General features: G+C 45.3%; 1 protein-coding gene across 3 annotated transcripts in view; it reads right to left on the bottom strand.

Annotated features, from left to right (window-relative positions):
* The window catches only part of GGT1 (gamma-glutamyltransferase 1), a 75,433-nt gene extending 54,653 nt beyond the window's left edge, over positions 1–20,780 (bottom strand). The window contains exon 1 of one of the 3 annotated variants that reach the window (XM_019506871.1): positions 20,674–20,780. The gene's annotated coding sequence lies outside the window, so the exon portion shown is untranslated. Of the gene's footprint in view, positions 1–1,054; positions 1,190–20,673 lie in introns of those variants that run through there. The other 2 variants (XM_019506872.1, XM_019506869.1) reach the window with 2 other exon arrangements.
* Positions 20,781–23,481: the final 2,701 nt, after the last annotated feature.

The raw sequence follows: 23,481 nt of genomic DNA, 5'->3' as shown, positions 1-23,481 counted from the left end.
TGCACCTCCCCTGCTCCCTCCAGCCCTGCAGCATCTCCCAGGAACCCCACCCCTGTGAGCAAGGGCACCGGCCCCAGTGCCATCGGCTGGGCCACAGAGCTCCCTGCTGTCCCTAAAGGTGCCCCACCCTACCCTTCTCCTGCTGGAGGCCCAGGCTCCTCCTGCCTGGCTCCCCTCCCCTGCTGCAGCCCCAGTGCTGAGAAACCTTCTTCCAGTGCCAGCAGGCACCTACCCCAACGTCCTTCCCCTCCACACATTCCTGCCACATACCCCTGCCACACACACGCCCACCCTAGACAGTCCCCAAGCCCTGGGCCTCCAACCCATGTCCCCCACAGACTTACATCTATGTAGCTGCCAGGGGTGCTCCCACCCCTCTGTCTGGCTGCATGCCAGCTACATGCATGTGTGCTCTGCCTCCAGTCACACAGCCCCAAGCACCTCCTTGCTAGGCCAAGCTGGGAAAAACTTTGAAGCTGAGCTGACCAATATCCTGGACATTTGATCATATTTAAAAAAAATGCTTGGACAGAGATGGGAGGACCCAAAAAGAGGACATGCCTGGGAAAACTCAGACGTATGGTAACCCTACCAAAGTCAAACTGGTCCAACACAAACACTTGGTACTTCCAAAGGAGTTTCAATCCATATCTATTAACTAATGAAGACTCTCAAACCACACTGCATGGTAGGCAAGCAGCACCACTAACAGACAGACAGGCAAACTGAGTCACAAAGCAGTAGTATGGCTTGTTCTTGGTCATGCAGTGAGCCAGTGGTAAATCTGAGAAAGAACACAGGACACCTGACTCTTAGGCTCCCCCTCTGCCACTCTATCCACACGGCTAATGACTGCAGTCTCCCTAAACCACATTCCCTCTCTAAATCCTTATCTATACGATTATGAAGCAAGGACACTTTAATTAAATGTTATTACACCAGCATGGGAAGGGGTTTGAGTAGGGAAAGGCGCAAAAGTTTCATGCAGTGTTCAAGACAGGATAAAATCTAACAGAAAGCTGGATTAAGGAAATAAACCCATGTGGTTACTTACCCTTATGAAAGGTGGAACGTCAGCTGGGAGGTGTTCAGTTCACCTGCACCCTGGGAGGACCTGCAGCCACTTCAGTCTTGCCTCAGTTGCTCTCAAGGAGATTTCTGAAGAAAGGTCCTTCAGGCACACGGTGCTGCCAGTTAAACTTTATAAATGGGAGTGGTCAGACAGGAACTCCAGTGCGTGATGCAATGAGCTTGCAGGTCTTAGCACGGAAGCTGCTGGTGGAAAATTGCTTTCCACTCATTTTCATTTCCTTGTTCCTTTTTTCTCTCCCTTGCCCCCTCAGCTAATTGTCTGATTACAGGGGAAAGCTGAGAACAAATTGGTCAGGTTTTTTCTGGCTGCGTTTTCTCACCATAGGGACAGAGGTATATAGCACAGCAAAAGGACAAAGAACTCTCTCAGATTGAGATGGCCCCTTGGAAAGGGGTTGCTCCAGGCCAGAAATCCCCAATTGGAAGAGGTGTTTGCTTGCATAATGGACTGTGCAAGCTTCAAACTGAGCTTCGGATCCAAAGAAGCTTTGGATACATTGGCATCTGAAGCAGCATGTCCGGATCAAAGCGCTGGCTTCCTTAGGTTTCCTGAAGTGGTGCGGAAAAACTTTGGAGCTGCTTTGGAGATCCAGTCATAGAGTATAATGGGGAAACAATTAAATATCTATAATTTTGTAGCTTTTTGTCTGATTTGGATGAAATTTGCAGAAATTGTACTCCCTGCTGAGAGCATGAAGCCTGCCGAGTTTCAAGAAGATCAGTGTAGGGGCTCAGTAGGAATTGCACCCCATATTCTTGAAAGCAAAGCTGATGTCATGTGTATGTGTTACATCACAGGAGGGTGAAAACTGCAGGAGTGGTGGCCCTGGATGAGGCCACAAAGCCTGCCAAGTTTCAACAAGATTGGTATAGGGGGTTGGAGGGAACTGCACCCCAAGTTCATGAAAGCAAAACTCATGCCACGTCAATAAGTTACATCACGGGGAGGGGTGAAAATTGCAGGTGTAGTAGCCCCTGGTGAGGTGAGAAGGCCTGCCATGTTTCAAGAAGATCGGTGCAGGGGTTTGGGGGGAATTGTACCCCAAATTCTTGAAAGCAAAACTGGTGTTCCGTGTGTGTGTTACAACACAGTGGGGTGAACGCTGCAGGGGTGGTGGCTCCTGGTGAGGCTACTAAGCCTGCCAAGTTTCAAGAATATCGGTGGAGGGGTTTGGGGGGAACTGCACCTCAAGCTAAGGACAAGCAAAACTCGTGACATGGGTGCTTGTGCAACTGACTGTCTGTCTTGGGAGACACTACTGCAGGCCTGCCTGCTAAGCTACTGTATTACCAGTTACCAATCAGTCATGATTCACTCAGGGACCAGCTCGATACACAGGACCTAGCTAATGTAGCCATTTAATTACCATCAATTAACACCTACAAAAGCAGAGACTAAATAATCAGTACAGACAATCAACTGCCCCAAGACAGAGACAGTCAGTCCCACAAGCATAGACTGCACGAGTTTTGCCTGTCAGCAGCTAGGGGTGCAGGGCCCCAGAACCTTCCTGCACCGATCTCCTCGACAGCTGACAGGCATTGTGGCCTCATCAGGGGCCACCATCCCTGCAGCTTTCACCCCGCTGCGCCTTAACACACACAGGGTCACCCATGTCAAGAGTTTTGCTTGTCCGCAGCTTGAGGTACAGTTCCACCAAACCCCTGCACCGATCTTCTTGAAACTTGGCAGGCTTTTTGGCCTCACCAGGAGCTACCAACCCTGCAGTTTTGACCCCCTTGTGTTGTAACACATAGACGTGACATGAGTTTTGCTTTCAAGAATTTGGGGTACAGTTTCCCCCAAACCCCTGCACTGATCTCCTTGAAGCTTGGCAGACTTCATGCTCTCAGCAGGGGCTGCCAACCTTGCAAGTTTCATCCAAATCAGACAAAAAACAACAAAGTTATGGCTATTTCATTGATTCCCCATTATACTCTATGGCTGGATCTCCAAGGCAGCACCGAAGCTTCAGAGCCACTTTGGCCGGATCAAAGCAGAAACCCAGTCCAGAGCTCCAGATCAGATCCCTGGCATCCGAAGTGGCCAGATCGAAAGCCGGATCAGATCGCTGCTGACTCGCACAGGCCTAATAGCCATGCTTTGCTAATTGTTAGCTTTACCTACCCCACCCACCCTTGCTACCCCATGGGGAAGTGCTTGCTGAGAAAGGCATCCCACATGTCAGAGAGCTATTCTTCTCTTGCTACCTAAGACAAAATGGAGGAAGAGACAGTGTGCTAGCTCCCTGAGGCACTGCTCAAGTATTGATGTATTGTCCCAAATCAGTGCTCCAAGCAGCTCCAAAGGGAGATCTGTTCTGTCCTTTTCAGCTAGGGGAGAGGTACTCTCCAAAGACACTGGACAACCAGAACTTTCTAAGAGCTCCCAGCTTACTAGGAAGTCAGTTCTAACTCCCTTCCTCTGTGGTGTCTGCAGCCCTTTACCCTAGACTTTGTCTCAGACTTTAATTTTAAAGGTCATGGGTATGGATACAAGAGGGAATGTGACAGGGTCAGAACCCTGTTTCCACAAAGGAACCACTCTGACCAACCCCTCTGGTGACATTCCTGGATGGGAAATGCACAGGGCCAGACACAGGCATGGGTGAACCAGGCAGCCGCCTAAGGCCCGGACAGAAAGTACGCAGCTCAGTTGACCTGCACTAACTCTGGCTGCATCTCCCAGGGAGCAATGCCACCCAGCCAATCACTGGAAGTCGCTGTTCCCCACCCCAAGAAACTTCTACAGGGGATATGGCATGTATCAACCAGTAAGAGTATTAATACTGAACAAACCCATTAGAAAATGAGGCATCTGCATATGGCAGCCAAGCCTACATGACCCCTGTGTATATCGTACATATTTGTGCTTATGGATTATAAGCCATTTGGGGCCAGTTTTATGTCCTGTGCACATCACATCTCACTTGTAATAGATGTGGCCTGAACAGTGTCTACAGTACAGCTAGTTAAAACATCCTTGAAGGTAAGGATGTCCTTGTTGCTTTTGCATAGACCTTAGAGCCAAGTTCTATTCCTGGCTCTGCCACTGTTTTACTCTGATCTTGGGCACGGCACCCTTATCCCATCTATAAATGCCTTCTAACTCACTGAGAGAGTGTGAGGCTTTAGTAAGACACTTTGAACTACTGCGGCAGAAGGGTCTAAACAAACATGATGTGTTGCTCATGTGACAATTTACTGCTTACATTTAGGTGCTTCTAATATATGAAGGATGATTTTTTGCCACAGTATGCTAAAAGCATGGTTCTGTGCCATCTTTCACCCTCTTACCTCTAAAAGCTGAACAACCTATGAATTAGACCATCTCCCCCAAACTCCCACCCCTACAAACATGAGCTGAGGGAGGATGAGTCTGTTTTTCCTATGCTTTTGAACTTATTAAAACAGCAGGTTTTGCTACCTTTGGTGCACATGAGTGTTCAGAGTGGGAAAGGGGACAACAATGTGGCCTTCCACAGCTCTAAGAATCATTGGGAAGCCGGTCTTTAATTCTATCGAACCCACACTGCTCCTTGCTTCTTTTCCATTCAGAAAAATCACTTTTAGTAAAAAAACAAATCCCTTTTCCTATATTTGTGGGCCCAATACAATTATTACTGTTGTGCACTGCAGATGGCTTCTTAATTATGTTATGACCACTGTGGAGAATGCACTTTTTAAGGAGCTCTCAAGGAACAAGTGGAACCAGTAGTTGTGTCAGGCAGAGGCTCATGTTATATAATGCGGACCAGCTGGGAATCATACCTTGACTGAATTAGGCCTGTTCAGAATCTTTGGCTCAGAACAATACATGGCACCCGGAGGAAAAAACAAACTCAGAAAATTCCCCAAGTGAAAGAATGGAAAAGTTAAAAGTTCCACATGCTGGAAGCCAACTGGAGATGGTTTGAACAGCACAACACTATATCTGCAAGCAAAAGGCAAGGCAGACAGGAGGCAGTCTTATTTCTGACAACAGCTAGTTCTGAAGCATCTGATGTTTTTAATATTTTCCAGTAAGCTTAAGCAGATGAGACCACCTATAATAAAGGCATCCAAAGCAAATTGCACTCTATGAAAATGAAACAATTACACAATGTATTTTTAAACAAAATACAAAAAATAAAAACAAGGAACAGTTTTTGACTGATGTGACAATCTTGCAATTTTGAAGGTTTGAGTAGCTGATAAGAGAGCAGATTGTGACTAGAATCTTGTATGAAAAACTCAGAGAAAGACCAGTGGAAAAGCCAAAAATAATACTTAACAGAACTATTAGAAAGGGCCAAGCAAAGAAAGCTATCCAGTCCAGACCAAACTTTATGGAGGGCTGTGTGTGCTCTGACACTCTATATGGGAGAATCCAAGAGAGCACAAGAAGACTCCTAAGGCAGAAATGGAAGAAGAGCTCAATGTCAGAGCTGACAAAAAGCACCCCAGGACCCACTACCACTCTGGCAAACAGCATAAATCAAGACAGTGACTAGCATTTCAAAAAGATGCAGTAAGTGTCATAGATAACATCACTTTGTAAGAATTTGCAAGCACCAACAAAGTGTGCAGGCCATAGACAAAAAAGCTAACAACACTACCACTAGCTCAGAGGAATCCTTCATAGGAGGAATGGCCTATCAGCCTGACGACAAACAGCACATTTGTTAATGTTAAGTTAGACATATGTGTATATACTGATGTGGTTCCAAAAACAGGGATATTAGTGCTGGCTGTAGAACATAAAAGGCTAAAAACTACAGGTTTATAGTGCAAAAGCCAAGAATTCTTGTGGATGATACCAACCATACAGTTGGTCTAATAAAAGGCAAGGTTTCAGGTACCATGGTACCCTTCCTCTGGCCTCTGAGACAAAGCAGATTGTCTAGGCCATCATGGCAACAACATCACCTCAACACTACCAAGGTTTTTTGTGGTGATTTTAGCTCCAGTTATAAGAATATGATATTAGAATGGACAAACAACACACTGGAAAAGATATACATTGCAATTATGGTGGGGAGAAAATTACTCATTATTGGTTAAAATATATGAAGTCTCATCAAGTGGTAAACTCATTGGAAAGGCAGGGGACCAAAACAATTGAAAAAAGGGATGGAGGGCATTTTCAAGTGACTAGGGCAGGCGTGGGCAAAATGTGGCCCGCGGGCTGAATGCAGCCCACCAGGCCATTCCACCTGGCCCAAGGGACCCCTAAAAAATGTAGAAAATTAATATTTATCTGCCCCTGGCTGCCTGTCATGCGGCCCTCAAAGGCCTGCCAAAACCCAATAAGCGGCCCTCCACCCAAAATAATTGCCAGCCCCTGGACTAGGAAATGTCTCAACAAAGTATAATAATAAAACTGAAAAAAAAAAAGTTATCCCATAATTCTTGGGCCTAGGAAAGTTCCTTTCACCCAATGGCAGAAGCTAAAAGGGGAGATAGGTTCAATTCTCTGAGTCACAGAGCAACTAAAAGAATGAACAGAGTGGTCATTGGCGAAAAAAATAGATGGTACTCCTCCATTATGTATGGGCCCCACAGAACTACATAATTATGTTTAAAAAGAAAATATTTTCCATTACCTACAAGGAACTAAAAATATGAAAGGTAGTTGGGCCAAATTTACTTCTAGTATGAATGTGCCAACAGGGTTCTGGCAGGTCAAGAGGAAACAGTCCCATGTTTGTGTATGTTCTATACCGGGGTGGGCAAAATGTGGCCCATGGGCCAGGTGTGGCCTGCCAGGCCGTTCTATTCAGCCCAAGGAGCCCCTAAAAAAATGGCTGCCTGTCATGCGGCCCTTGATGGCTTGCCAAAACACAGTAAGTGACCCTCCACCCGAAATAATTGCCTACCCCTGTTCTATATCCTTTTGGGGACATTGTTGTCACACCCTACATTTAAGCCTGTGTTCACCATCAGAGGAGAATATAAAAATGGATGGTCTAGAGCACTGACTCTTAATCAGGGAGCCATGGCACCCTGGGGTATCATAAAATCCTTTCAAAGGTGCTGTGGGGTGCCACGCAATGTTAGCACTGTTAGGTGTACAGACATAATTCACAAGATAAACCCACAGATTTCAAACAGGAATTTATAGCATTAAAAACATTCTGACCTGTTGCAGTCTTTTTGAGTTCTCTGCAACAGAAGAATTGCTCTATTTTTCTGTAGTCAAAAAAGGTGAAAACTAAGATCTGAGATTTTCTGAGGGGTGCCTTGAATCTACTGAGGTTGAGAACCACTAATTTAAAGGGTACTAACATCTACTAAGATATCATTTTGCACTGAAGAAAAGAGTAGGATAGCATGAGCATAGGCTCTGAGAAGGTCTGGAAGAAGCCAGAGCTATTTGGGCAGAGCTAAACAAATTAACATAGAAATTCCATACTCTGGTAATAAGAGTCCATGGAGAAAAGTTAAAGCAGCAAGAAGTACAGCCACACTACAGCTAGGTTAAAATCTTCACCAATGAGCCATCCCCAGAAGAGTAAGGAAGAGATAGAAAGAGTCTTTGGAATGGTTAAAAATGTAGGAAAATATATGCCTTACCTTGCTGCCCAAGCAAGCCAATTGAGTACATGAGACTGCATAGATGCCTACTGGAGATAGGATGCAAGTCTTAATGAAGCATTGGAAACATGGACAAAGTTAAGAAAAGAGGGCCCTGTTTTGAGATGCTACAGCAGTAAGCATTGTCTAAGTTGTCAATGGACACCTTATAGCAGGGCAAGCAAAATCTGAATAGTTGATTCATGCAAATAGAGAAAATGGCTTTGGTTCTATTCCATATGTCTTTATTTCTGGGAACCCAGGATTAGCTGAAACTGAGTACAATCCACTTACAGTCATTGCCAAAGGGACCTGGGACAAAATATACCAAGAATACCAAGATTATTTTTTTCAGCTACCAAGTGTAAATTGCAAACCAATTACAAACTTAAGGGATTTGGTGGCTGAAGACATGCTTGCTAAAGCACCTGGCCAAAAGCTTGATCAGGAATTCACCAGGGAACTAGCTGAGGCTGCACGCTCCCGGTGCATGGTTGTCATGGGAGATTTGTACTGCCCTGACATCTCATGGGAAGAGCACTCGGCCACATCCGAACGATTGCAAAGCTTCCTTGTGTGTGTGGATGAGCTTTATCTGACTCAAGAAGTCTATGGACCAATGAGAGGCAAAGCGCGGCTCAACCTGGACTGGCAATGGGGGATGACTTAATCAGTGACCTAACGATCAAAGGGAAGCTGGGAGACAGCGACCATGAGCCAATCACTTTCACCATCCGCTGTAAAGCAGGCAAGTCAGTCAGCAAAGCAGAAGTCCTTGACTTCAGGAAAGCTGACTTTGACAAGCTCAGGAGGCTAGTTGGTGAGGCCCTAAGGGACCATGACCCAAAGGGGAGGGGTGTTCAGGAAGAGTGGTTGCTCTTTAAGGGAGCGATCCTGGAAGCACAAGCAATGTCTATCCCATCTTGGAGGAAACGCAGCAAAAGGGCACAGCAGGGAACTAGTGGACCTCCTGCACCTAAAAAAAAAAGGCCTATAAAGGATGGAAGGATGGATCCATCTCAAGGAGGAGTACTCTGCACTGGTCTGGACCTGTAGGGAGAGAACCAGGAAAGCCAAGGCTGAGACTGAACTCCAACTGGTTACATGTATCAAGGACAATAAAAAGTCCTTTTTTAGATATGTGGGGAGCCGGAGGAAAAGCAAGGGCAACATCAGACCCCTGCTAAACCATATAGGTCAACTGACAACTGACACCCAGGAAAAAGCCAACCTGCTCAACAGGTATTTTGCATCGGTTTTTCACCAGCCCCAAGGGACGGCCCTGCCCAATACAGTATGGGACAGCCAGGGCGAGGGAGAACTATTACCCCACATCAATGTTGACCATATGAAGGAACACCTTGAGAGGTTGGACACTTTCAAGTCAGCTGGCCCAGACAGCTAACACCCCACGGTACTTAAGGAGCTGGCAAGCATCATAGCTTGGTCACTGGCACGGATCTTCGAGAACTTGTGGCGCTCAGGTGAAGTGCCTGAGGACTGGAAGAAGGCCAATGTGGTACCTATCTTCAAGAAAGGGAGGAAAGTAGATCCAGGGAACTACAGGCCCCATAGCCTTACCTCCATCCCTGGGAAGATCTTGGAGAAAATCATCAAAGAGACCATTCTTGACAAACTGGCTGAAGGCAACTTCTTGAGGGATAGCCAGCATGGGTTTGTTACAGGTAGGTCTTGCCTGACCAATCTCATCTTCTATGACCAGGTGACATATCACCTGGACAAGGGAGAAGAGATTGACATCATATATCTCGACTTCAAAATATCTTTCAATCTGGTATCCCATAACAGTCTTATAGAAAAACTGGCTAACTGCAGCCTCAGCTACATCACAGTCTGCTGGCTGGCGAATTGGCTTTGAGGTCAGACCCAGAGAGTGGTAGTTGACGGAAGTCAATCATTGTGGTGCACGGTGACCAGTGGGGTCCCCCGATGCTCTGTCCTTGGGCCTATACTCCTTAACATCTTCATTAATGATGTGGACATTGGTGTCCGGAGTGGACTGGCCAAGTTCACTGACAACACCAAACTTTGGGATAAAGTGTCTACACCCCAGGACAGGATGGTGATCCAGGCCGACCTTAACAGGCTTAGAAAATGGGCAGATGAAAACCTGATGGCCTTCAAGTCCAAAAAAATGCAAGGTACTGTACCTTGGGAAGAAAAATCTGCAGCCTGCTTATAGGCTCAGCAGTGCTCTGCTTGCTAGCACCATGGCCGAAAGGGAGTTGGGGGTCATGATTGACCATAAGACGAATATGAGCCACCAATGTGATGTTGCAGCCGGCAAAGTGAGCAAAACTCTGGCTTGCATCCATAGATGCTTCTCTAGCAAATGCCAGGATGTCCTCCCGCTGTACTCAGCCTTGGTGAGGCCACAGCTGGCGTACTGTATCCAGTTCTGGGCTCCACAATTTCAAAAGGATGTGGAGAAGCTTGAGAGCGTCCAGAAGAGAGCCACACACATGATCAGAGGGCAGGAAAACAGGCCTTATGATGAGAGGCTGAGAGCTACAGGACTCTTCAGCCTGGAAAAGCGCAGGCTCATGGGTGGACCTGGTGGCTGCCTATAAGTATATAAGGGGTGTACATCAGGATCTGGAGGAACATCTGTTTACCAGAGCTCCCCATGGGATGACAAGGTCAAACTGTCACAAACTTCTCCAAGACTGTTTCAGGCTGGACATAAGAAAGAAGTTCTTTACAGTTCAAGCCCCCAAGACCTGGAACAGACTGCTGCCAGAGGTGGTGCAAGCACCTTTAAGAGTCAATTGGACATTTATCTTGCTGGTATTCTGTGACCCCAGCTGACTTCCTGCCCCTGGGAAAGGAGGCTGGACTTGATGATCTTCCAAGGTCCCTTCCAGCCCTAACATCGATGAAAATTTCAATGACACAAAGTGCAGAACTAATTTATGTACATGTCAATCTGATAAAAAACTCTCTAGTCTCAGACGGAATGTGGATTGACTGCCATAACTACTTCTGAGGATGAGACCTTGAAGAAAGAAGTTCAGGCTCTTAGCACAAGGTGATAGAGACAGCCTTATCCCTAGCTCTGTATCAATTTAAGGGAGTTCTCAAAACAAGGTAATGTTTTGTTTAAAGGCTTCAGGATGCTGATACCTTTGGCGTTATAGAGAATACGTTAAAAAGGACACGCCAAGGTAATTTAGGGATTGAGAAATTTAAAACAAGCACCAGAGATGTTTTATGTTGATTCAAATGGATAGTGACATGGAGGAAGCTATTAAAGCTTGCCACATATGTCAAAAAGAGTGGCCAAGTCCAGCAAAGCAGCTTTGTTGGTAGCAGTGGAAACTTTGGGGCCTTGGAGCAAAGCAGGCATACATTTGCTTATGTCATCTGGAAAACTTATGTGCCATTATTTTCACTTTCCTGAGACCATCTTACCAGAATACTACAGCTAAACTAGTGACCCTACATATCACATCCATTTTTGCTAGACATCATACACCTGACTTTGTAATGTCTGACAGTGTACCATAGTGTAATGGGCACGAGCATAAGCAATTTGCAGGGAAGTATGGGTTCCTCTCTCAACATCAAAATAGTAAAGCATCTACTAAAAAATAATGCAGAGTCAAACTCTGATCTGTATGTATTATTCCTGTTAAATTCCAAAATGCTATCAATGAAGTCTGGGTTACTGCTGGCTGACATTCTGCATAACAGCAACCTGAAAACAAGAATGCCTGAGCTATTAGAAGCTGATGTAAGAGTCACTAGGACTTGCAGGTATATAGAGAGAGGAATAAAGCAAAACTAAAAGTTCAATACAATTCAGGAACATGGAATCTGTCATAATTTGAGAAAAAGACACTGCATGTCTCCTCAGTGGGGAAAAATGGTAGGAAATAGCTGTGGTATCACAAAAGGTAACCCCACAGTCCTAGAAGGACATCACTGCAGATGGATATGTACTGCCAAGGAACCCATGAGAGCTCTGCAGTCCTGAAGGGGAGGAGATAAGGGGCACTAAATTGTCTATCTTGCCTGAGATGGTCAAAAAGAAGCAACAACCACTGCAGGGTTAAAAAGCTGAGCCCCAGGAGGTGACACAACCAGAAATAATGGACGTACCACCCTGATGGCAGTGGTGTTGGTTTCTCAAGGGAGAAATGCACGTCCACGTGACAGCACAGAGTGTCTCAGGGACTGGTCGAACATTATTAGTTAATTTTTTGCTTACATACATTTGAAATTCTGTATCACACTAATGCCAATTGTTAAGTGTTGTTTGGCTTGAGAAGGAAGATTCAGGGGCACTTGTGTCTCATAACAGCCCATGAAACCTGTTCTTATGCTGCGCAGAGAGTCAGTGCTGATCAGTTGGAACTCAGACACTGAATGAAGCAGACCTCTCTCAGGCTACTTGTTCTGAGTGATTACAGAACAATACAACTTCCATCTTAAGCAAATCATTGGGGTGGGGGGCTAAATGGGGGCCTTCTACAAATAAAAGCATGAGCTGCTACACATTTCAATATTGCTTTGATAATGGTAGCTATTTTCAGCTTTGACACTGCACTTTTTAGCTTCAAAGCCTTCATAGACAGGGTCAGTTAGTCCTTTCCGTGCTGCATGAGGAAAGTGTTATCCCCATTTTAAAGACAGGAAAACTGAGGCAAAACGCTTTAAAGTGTCTTGATTAAGGCCATAGAGCAAGTCAGTATCAGAGCTAGAATTTGATCTCAAAGGTTTCTTTCAACTCCTGTGCACAAATTCCTAGGCAAAACTTATCCTGTCTTTTAGCTAGTGTAGTCATTATAACCAGACAAAGTTGGAAACAGCTACTGCAAATGATGGCTCTGATTTAACTGCACAATGCCAATTCTGTGTGGGCTGTTGTTTTTCCTGGTTCTTCTGGCTTTGGTTTCTCCTCCAGTGTAAACAGGAAATGAATAAAACATAAAGGCAACTCAGACTTGTGAAAAATTACAGATTGGAATGTAGAAAAAGTGCTGGAAGGAGGTTCAAAGTATTTTTCTCTTAATATAAAACTTTAAGATTGCCAGAGAGAGTTGTTTCGTGACTGATTCCTGTTAAAGTCTAACCAAGACAAGAAGGCACTTGAATGACAAGATAAGAGCTATTACCAGGGGTAACCAAAGTCCATGCTAAGTAGCCACGCATATCAACCTACAGCCCCTGCAGCTGTCAATCTCAGAAGCTGAGCTAAAGTCTGACTGGGCACAGGCAATGTATCCAGGACCCTTTCTCCCTCACAGGATGACGGACCCCCGTGTTCACATCAAGGCTGAGTGACACGAACTGAAAACATTTGTATCCACCTTATGCATTTGCTCCACCACCTGCTTAAGGTCATATACATGGGGGGGCAGTCTGAGCAGAAGCCTGTTGAGAATGGCTGTGTTGCCACGCCACGTGGGTAGAGTTTTACCTGAATTAATTAAACAGCTTTAGATGATGTGCTGAGTGGGGAAGGAGGAAATGCTACACAAACCACTTCTACAGTAGTTCCCAAGGGACCAGTCTACTCTGTGGCCTGACATTAAACACGCGTGTTGGGAAAACAGCTGTCTTTGCTTTGGCCCTCCCTACCTTATGTAAAGCTGCTGGGCCAAGGTCCATTTATGCTGCTGGGGCTATATAACAGGAGATCTAAGAGTGATTGTCAATGTAATTTACACAGCATTACGTTTGCACCACCCCACATGTTCATTCTAGATTTAATTTCCAGAGTGTTATAAGGGCGCCTTAGTCTGACTACTAGCCATTATTAGAATGGCTTCTAGGCACTACTGCCCTCCTCTGATTCTCTGTGATGACAGCTATTTGCAGAAAATATGATTGCTTTTCACAAAAATGTCACCCACTCTTGCTACTAAGACAAAAACTAATATTCTCTTAACGATATTATACATATCACAGTACTTGCAAGATGTAAATATTAGAATCACAAATTATTCTCATTCACAATCAGAAGCTGTTAACCCAAGGAAGAGTGTAAACAGTATAGATACAGTATAGATGCTGTTGTCTGCCAACAGTATAGATAAGCACTTGGCAAAGACAGTGTTTGCTTGCCAGTGCCCTCAAACCATGCACAGGATGAGTTGAACCTTGTAATGGGGGCAAAATCAGTACCAGTGTCATGATTCAGCAAAACACTTAAATAGGCACTTAACATCCAGCATACACTTAACTCCACTCAATTCCTGTGGGACTCTGGTACAGATTTAATCATTGTATGATTTGGTTTCTTCCTGGGATAATAACCCTGATATTTGTATGCACAGAGGATAACAGGTTAAAACAGCTTGTCATCCCCTCCTGAAGTTATATAAGCACTTTCCTAGGGCTATAGCCCACACAGATCTTTGAAAAGAAATGTAGAACCAGAGTGTAGAAATCTTTGAAAAGAAATGTAGAACCAGAGTGTAGAAATCTTGGACCTAGGAGGTGAAACATCAATCTAACTGCACAAACCACTCAGACTTGGAGTCTGTGGTCGGCCAGTGTCATCCGGTGTTATCAGTCGCTGTTGCCCTCATTAGGTGTTGCTGATGTGTTGTTAGTGTCCAAGTCTCAGGAACTTTAGCGCCAGCAAAAGTTGCAGCCAGGTGATCCCAACACCAAATTTGTCTTAAAGAATGACCACAGGTTTGGTTTGTGGAAAAGATTTGGTGAGATGTATTGCCTACAAGCACAGCTTTAACACATTTTGGCTTAACATCAGACCAGAAGTTAAGGCATTTGTACCTGTAACAAGGTAGTTGGCACAACATCATGCAGGCTCTCCTAAGCCGCTATAAAGTTTTCATACTTTTCAATTCTCTTTTTATAAAATGATCAAAACAAATTACATATTGCATTCCATCCATATCCTGAATATCTCAAACCATTCTGTACCATGGGCTTATTTCATATCCTGACCTGGGTGTTTCTGTTCTAGTCTGATCAAAGTGGTATTGGAGTATCCTACTTCTTGTACAGCCAACATCCTCCTTATCTTTTCACAGGCATGTCCATCGGGCCCACATGCCACGTTTTTGCTTATGTAAGGAGTTCATGCATCGCTTAGGCCTACTCTGGCCAATGCTTTAGCAAAGCCTTTGTGTGAGCAGTATATATTGATCAATGTTCCAGTGAGGCTTACAGCTGGCTCCCTTAGGGAGAACATGACAAAAGAATGTAGAAGGTGAAAGGGTTAATGCATATTGGAGCATGTCAGCTGGTGTCAGCACTCTGTGAAAGGACTGACACACAGACCAGAGTAACACATATGTCAGCTCTCAAAACAGGAGAAGACACACTGCAGTTCATCTGTCTGTACTCTACCCACTCTCTTTACCCATCTGTCTTTATTCTCATTCATTTAGCAACTGTACAGAACACCATAGCATCACAATGTACTTTACATAGTGAGCAAAGGCAGTTATTGCTTTAAGAACCTTGTAAGCTGAAATGATGATTTTGCTAGAGAATACCCGTATCTAGCACCACAAGTATGCAGACAGCAGACAGAAAGCTCTCGTCGTATAGGGTCTTATGGAATAAGCGACAAAAGAGGACTCATGGTATTTGATGCCCTTAATCCAGCCCTGGATAGAGTAAGGGCTGATGAATGTAAGCCCTACACATGATCCTATTGCTTTCTGGACTTTGCCTTTTGTTTCATCAGGCATGTGAGAATCCCTCGTACAGCACAAAACAGAAATGGTAACACCCTGGCTGCCTCTAAAGCAAGTGATGGTGCCAGGTTCACCTGCAACAGCCACAGCCAGGCCAAAGAACTGCAGCCCAGATGAGAGGGCCACTGTGGTGCTATACACTACAGTCCATCTGGCAGGCCTGTCTGCACAGTGCAATAGCCCCATCTTGTTATCCATACTTATTACTGTTGTTTCTGTTGCCAGTGGGGGAGTGCAGATCTCTTTACCAACAGTAATTTGATCTCTGGGGAGGACTTTTCAGCAACTTGTTCGCTAGGGCTGTGATTAGCTGGCAGGGAGCATGCTAGTCCCACCTGCACTGCAGAGCTAGAGGAGGAATGGAAATGCTAGAGTACAACCTGTCTTCAGCCCTGCACTGTCAGTTGGCAACTTTTGCTGATACTCCTCCTGGTATTCCCAAGCAGTGTGAAACAGTACACAAATGCAGGTGCTAACATTGCCTTGCTCTCCTTGGGCCCTGGGCAGACATTGGCATCTGTGAAGGATTCTTCTGGCCTCAGCCTCTTGAGGTGGAAATGCAGAATGGGCAGAGGGCTTAGTGACCAAAGCGTGCACACTCCCAAGAAGTGCATCAATCCTCAGAGGATGGAGCTGAGATTCACAGAGGCCTCCACACTCGCTTGCCACTCATGGCAGCTCCCTCAGTTCTGCGACAGCCAAGACCCAAACAGTGAGTGCCACCAGGTCCCTCCCCAGGGGAGCAATCTCTATGGGGTTGGGAAGAGGGCAGGGAAGCATCTGTGTGTAGTCAGTGGGGCTTGGTGGGATGAGGTATAGGACAGGGCCTGTCTCAGGGGCCCCTCCACAAGAGTGCCTTCCTCTGGGCTCTGGTAGAGAAGGAAAACATGCTGGTCAGGCAGCGCTCCCACAGCCTGTGGTCCCACTACAGGGGCATTCGAGGCTACTTACAATGATTCTCAACTAGTGTGTCATGGCACCCTGGGGTGCTGTGAGATCATTTTAGTATTCACGCTGTTAGTTGTGCACTCATGATTCACAAGGTAAACTCAGAGATTTCAAACAGGAATCCATAGTGTCAAAACCATTCTGACCTGCCATGGTCTTTCTAAGTTCCTTGCAACAGAAGAATTGCTCTATTAATTTTCTGTAATCAAGAAACAACTGAAACAATCACTTGTAGACAAGTACTCACATTTTCCAAGGGGGACCTTGAATCTACTGAGTCTTAAAAGGTTGAGAACCCCCACACTAGTATGTCCTATGGTATGGGCTTCTAACATGCCTGTGGAGAATATGGGAACATTGTGTAACATTTTTAAAAAGTCACCATGTGTGCCTCAGTCTCTCCACTTCCTGTGTGTGCTGTTATGCTCTGTGGTGGTACATCAAATTAACTTCCATCCTTCAACTAGAGGAGAGTGAGCTGTGATAGATACCTGCACATAGCTAGCTAGTGTGAAATGGGCCATCAAGAACTGAATGAGGCCATTCCCCTAAGGGAAGAAAACTCAGATGGAGACAATGGCATCCCCAGGGACTAGGGATTAACTTTTAATGACTGAGACCCAGGAGTGGGGAAACAAAGAGACAGCAGCTGGCAGAGACTGTTTTTTTCAAGGGCATCAAGGGAGAGACAAACAGAAAGAGCAGGACAGACAGAGAACAAAGCATAACGATGGACAGAGAGAGACCACATGGATTCCAGAAGAACATGGCCAGCAAAACCTGTTGCTCTCACTGATACAAAGTCTGTCTTATATTTGGCTTGGTCATTCTGATAGGGTTGCCAACTCTGACTGAAGCTGTTCTGGGAGATTTTTTTCCCAACTTGACGTAATGTCATTAATTGTACTGTTCAACCCGTTCACAATATCAATCTCCCAGATTGCTTTCTAAGTCACCTGGAGATCGATGCCCATCCTGGTAGACTCCCAGCCAGTCCAGGAGGGTTGGCAACCCCACGTTCTGACCCAAGGCAGGCTGGCTTGGGCTGCCAAAGCTGCCTCCCTCCACACTTTAATTTGTGTTTTTTCTCAAAACTCGCCCTAAGCAGCTGAGTTAATTTGGGCTTGCTGCTGTGGCCATGGAGACAGGCAGCAGTCTCTGACCCAAAGGCCTGAAGGAGTCATGGCATTCACTCTTATACAGCAGCCATGCCTGGGACCGTCCTTCAGGAGCACTAGAGAGACTGAATAAAGCACAGCATCTCAAGAGAGAACGACTGCAAAATCTGTGACAGCCTGATACCTCAGCCTGAGACTGAGCTAAGACCTCAGTGCTAGGCCCAACATGTACAAGCATAACACACATAATATGGAGCACACGTAGAGCACATGGCTACATACCACACCCTCGTGCACAGTTTCTCTGTTTGATATATTTAGGCTCATTAATTATAGTTTTCTTTTATGGAAAATCTGTTACATAAAGGTAAATTATGTTACTCTTAGCTTATTAACATCACACCTGTAATTTCCCAACTACTAATTACAGTGAGAGAGAAGCACACTATAATTAAGGCTGGGAGGATGCCATCATTCAAGGTGGATGCCCTGGGTAGAATGTGGCTGGCTACAAAGAACTACAAAGTGCTTCCTTGTACCTTCACGAGAAAAAAAGTTGAACTGGATTTGAATTTAGCAGCTAACCCTGCCTTCAGCTCAAGTACCATCTCTCATTCCATCACACCCACGGCAGTATCCAAAGCAAAACACCTTGTCAACACTGGAAATGGTCTCTCCCTGCCAAATGCTGCCCTCATTTACAGCTAGACAATGCTACTGGTTTTCTATTTTGGCTGTAGACTAGAAACTAGAGGCCTGAGCTGAGTGTGGGGGTATCTCTTCCTGTCTCTGCCCCTGAGGGACCTGGGACAAGTCATTTTGCCCATATGTGTATCATGGAGATATATGAAGCTCTTGGAGCTCTCCTCATGAAGAGTGCCGTAAAAGAGATAACTGGGTGCTGGAGAGGAAGACCTCTGCTGCTGCCATATGGTTCCCCACTACTTTAGACCTTCTGGAGGCTTGGACAAGTTAAAGCACCTATTGAATGGGGTGGTTATGATATCTAAGAGGGATCATGGAGAACAAAGGGGGTGACCTGGTGGCTACCTATAAGTATATAAGGGGTGTACATCAGGATCTGGGGGACTGCCTGTTTACTTGAGCACCCCAAGGGATGACAAGGTCAAATGGTCACAAACACCTCCAAGACCGTGTTAGGCTAGACATAAGGAAAAACTTCTTTATTCTCCAAGCCTCCAAGGCCTGGAATAGACTCCCTCCAGAGATGGTGCAAGCACCTACTCTGGACTCATTTAAGAAACATTTGGACGCCTATCTTGCTGGGATACTTTGACCCTAGCTGACTTCCTGCCCTTTGGACAGGGGGCTGGACTCAATGATCTTCCGAGGTCCCTTCTAGCCCTAATGTTTATGAAATCTATGAAAACTATGAAATATCAAGAGGATGACATAAAGGGAGTAAGAAGCCTGTATCATGGTACCATGCAGGTGTTCAGGGAACCATCAAAGAGGCCTCAGCAGTTGCAGATGAACTAATGTAGTTCTTTGTATTAGACTCAAGCACAGAAATGCACCTATCCTGAGGTTATACTTTCAGACAAAAAGGGTAGGGCTTCATCAGAGACAGAGAGATCAGCAAAGAAGTGATGAAACACCTTGAGAAACCAGGACCCATTCCTCCAAGCATTTGCTAACGGGCATGGCACTTGCCGCTCTGAATAGCTCATTGTACATCAATAAGACCTCACGCACAGTAAAACAAGGCCCTGATTCCAGGAAGCCTGTAACCACATTTTCACTTCCAAGAATCGGTTTAAGTCCCAGTGAAACCAATGGTGCTTCCCTAAATCAGTGAAACTTGAGCACATACTTAAGTATTTCCTAAATAGGTGTGATTTCTTGAATCTGGTCTTCTCCTTTTGGGATCAGTGATTCCAACTACAAGAAATCAGCAGGACCCAACAGCCTGCCTGGAAGAACTATGAAAACAGCAGCATAGGAAATTACCGAAGGATCGCTAAACCTAGAGTTTAGTAGGTAGCCTATTTTGTAGTTTTATAAAGGATTACTAAGGGCAGTGAGACTGACTACAGTTAGGCTTAAAACACTGGCTTAAAGGCAGTTAGGCTTAAAACACTGAGAAAAATAGGTGAAAAATTATTCAACAGGATTATGACACTCGACCTGTCAGTACAAGCTGATAGGACCAAACCAGCTTCCATGAGGGCTATTAAAGGTACTTAATAACCATGGGCTATGAGATAAAGACCAGTCCTGGATTAAAAGATAGGAAATAAAAGAGTATAGGAAGGAACATCCAAAATCTGGCTGAGAGAGAAGTTCAGAGTGAGGTGGCCTACAGATCAGGAAGAGGTGAACATTTATTAATGATCTGGAAGTGGGACCATTAATTAGCACTTAGATTTGTGAAGATCAAGGGAAACTTTGCAAGGAGCTGTTAAAGGTATTATATGATGGATGGCAGATGAAACCCAGCATGGATAAGTACACACTAGTAATGCCAGATGGAAAGAATAATGTAAAGTCCCAGTGCACACTGGTGGGGCTAGATCAGCGGCATTTTTCATCTAGATCTGAAACAGTGGCACAAAAATTTCTCTCTTTAAACCTGAGGAAAAAATACAGCCCAAAACTGTGGCAGAAACACTGACACATGCCATGGAAATCATGATGACTCCTAATTCACTTCCTTTATTTTACAAACTGTAAATGAAATGTTGTCTTGTAAAGGGGAAAGGATATTTCTCTGAAAAAGATAAAGAGCAAAAAGGCAGAATCAGGGATGAGAACACATAAATCAATCAACAACTACTGGAGCTCAGCACTGAAAAATAATGACATAACTCAGCATGGGCAGTCTATGCAGGGAACAGTATAACATAAGGACTGTGCCGGGAACCCTGTACTCTTGTTTAAAAAACAAAGAGTTTTGCAGTCTAAGGCATTCACATGGGAAGAGCTGCTGGGAGGTCAGTGTGTAGCAGAAATTAAATCTAACCAGATAGAACAATTCAAGATCAAACCAAGGTAGGTAATTTCATTTATTAAAACAGGAACCTGTGGCTGGAATTCTCAGACTGGCTGAAGGTAATTTAAGAGCTAACAAGCAAAGACAAGAGCTGCCACTGAAAATAGCTGTTCCTAATTCCATCGTGGTACTATCCTGGTCACTTCAGCTATGTGTGCTGTTGGTAAGGTACCTGCAACCTCACATTATACCAATGCTCTTTCCCTTTCCATCCAGCCCTACAAACACACCTGGACACATACAAACATACCTGGAACAAGGGCTGATTTCCCATGCAGTCTGTGTGGCATTTCACAGGTGTTTTCAGCACATCACTTCACAAGCAGTTTGTATGATGTGCCTCCTTGGATAGAAAGGAAAGTTCTTCAGAGCTACTTCCTTCCGGCTGCTCTCCTGTAGGTAAAAGTGTCTTAAATGAGTTGCAATTCCTTTCCTGGGCACTAGATGGCATGTGCTCTGAGTTGTAAGAAATTTAAAGGTGACCTGCAATGTTCTGAATGAAAGAAGGTAATATATCAACACCCCCCCCATGAGACAGGTTAGAACAGGACATTCTGTACAACCAGGTCCGAATCGCCTTTGCCCTGTACCTTGCATAGCTGTTTGCACCTATGTAAAGCAGATGTAATACACTGTTCAGCACTGGCATTATGATGGAGGACTAGGGTCAGTGAGGCAGAACCCCATACGTTAGGCACTATACAAACACAGAACAAAATGAGTTTCCTGACCCAAAGAGCTGATAACATATGCAGAGTTTTTCACCTACTTTGTGCTTGTGTAAATGACTAAACAAAGTGCCAGACAACAGCAAAGAAGGCCAAATTGCCTTTGACTTTGTTTCAAGCTTCCTGAAGCGAGACTGGCTGCTTGCCCACACTGCCACATCCCAACCCGCCTTGTGCTGTCACAGCTGTCATTCGATGCTGCTGGTGGGTGGCATTTAAACATAATCACCCCACTTCTGGAAGGCTGGGATCCCCATCAGCTCGCCAGGCTGGCTGCCAAGGAACTGGATGTGCAAATGGCAGGTTCCATGAGAACAAATTTGAAAGCACCACATTCTTGGGGAATGTGTTGATTCCAATAAATTAGCATTTTCCAATGGAAAAAGTGTTCTATCAGAAAATTTTCAATCAGCTGTAAATGCAAAAGGCATTCCCTTAGCACTGAAGGAACCCAGCCACTAGCTGTGGCATTTCATAGCATAGCTGCAGAATGCTGTACAGTCTTTACATTTATAACGGATCTTCATGTTTAGATTATTCCTGCTGTGTATGTATGTATGCATGCGTGCGTGTGTGTGTGTGTATATACACACACATACTTCACAACTATTATGCTCCACTAGTGCCTTTCAGAATATGCCAGCATCAGAGCAGGTGGGTGTTCATGGCTGTGCTGTACTAATGAAGGGGGAAAAATTAATCTACTTCTAACTGGCTCAAATATGTTTGACCCATTTCAGAAAATGGCACAAGCCCACAAGGAGGAAGGAGAAAAGTGCATTAACACTAGTACTTGAGGTAACAACTTTCTTTCCTCCCAAAAATTTAAATTACTAATAAATGATTTTTAGTAATGGGTGCTATAGGGCACATGTGGCCTGACACATAAAAACCAACAGAAAAGGGCAATGTATTTTTATAGCCTGCCACAAAGAGGTAGTACATGGGCTTCTGTTATTCTAACACTAAAAATGTACTTTACTCCAAAGGTTTGCGCAGTTAATGTAGCTCCTGAGTGTCATAGGTTCTGACAGGGTGTTGAGAATGGGCTCTGTGCATGGCATTGCTGTGGAAAGTGTGCACAAAGGGGATGCTAATACAAATGGAGCTAGCTCTGAATAGTGCAAGAGGCTTTGTTGGGAAAAGGCCTGCAGAAGAGACTCATCCCACCCAGGCCAGGGAGTGGAATCCCACATGGAAATAACACATTTCATGCTCCAGCTAACAGCATCAACGCTGCAAACCAAGGGGAGCAATGGTTCACTTACCTTCATGGTTCTGTGGTGGTTTAAAAACCCACTTAGCAAATGCTTCTGGGCATCCTGCACAGGAGACAAAACATAAGACTTGGAAGAAAACAGGATCCTACTGCTGATAGCGGGGGCCAAATTTAACACCCTTGAAAGCAGGCACAGCCCCTTTGGTTCCAATGGAGCTTGCTCCAGCACTGAGTGTGGCTCACTGTCTCTAGTCTCTCTAAGCAACAGCCCCAGGGCCAGACCTCAGGATGCAGGAGCTGGCAGCTGCACATAATTTAGGTGACTAAGATCAGGCTCAGCTGACTGCAGGATGTATGGGACCTATGGAATGACAGTACAGAAGTAGCAGAATTAACCCATTGAAAGATGGCATTTGTACACAAGGTTTGGGGACCAGTTTTATGCTTCAACGATGCACTTCTGTGCTTTCTCCCAAACAGGCTCTCAGGCTTGGGACAAGCTTCCTGTACACACCCACACGGCTTCACCACCCTCCTCCCAGCCCCACCTTAAAAGCTCCTTTTGGCTGTGACACCTACAAAAAACTTGACAATGCTCCAGCACTGGGGCAGCTGAGCCCAGCCCTTATGTACCAGTATTGTCCTAGTTTCCTGTCTGCTCCCCTGTGCGTTTGTCTGCACTTATCCATTGTCTCTGCTCTTAGGGTTTGCTCTGTGACAAGCCCACTGCCAGCAGACAGCTACTGCCACAGGGAAGAAGCAAAAGCATGGTCTTGCCCCTGCAGCCTTTAGCAGCCAGCAGTGTCAGCCAGGACCACAACGCATACTGGGACACAGTCGCTGAGACTGCAGCTGCCAGCAAAAAATGCAGGCACACCTACACATGCTTTCTGGAGGGCTCCCTACAGTGACAGAAGCCTTCTGTTGTTTGCAAGACAGGCCTGGCCTTGCTCTGTTGGTAGGAAGAAGAGGTGCCACTGCCAATGAGAAGCTGCAAGCGTGGACACATTCACAGCCTTGCTGGCAGAACCTGAGTAGGATAGACCAGGCCCTAGGCTGGGGGGGGGGGGGGGGCCCCTGGCACCCGGGGGGGGGGAGCGTTCGGCGGAGA

The sequence above is a fragment of the Gavialis gangeticus genome, unplaced genomic scaffold, assembly GCF_001723915.1.
Source record: "Gavialis gangeticus isolate Ggan-Ray unplaced genomic scaffold, GavGan_comp1, whole genome shotgun sequence".
NCBI lineage: Eukaryota > Metazoa > Chordata > Crocodylia > Gavialidae > Gavialis > Gavialis gangeticus.
Note: the sequence above shows the minus strand (reverse complement) of the source record. Positions and strands in the feature narration are given on the sequence as shown.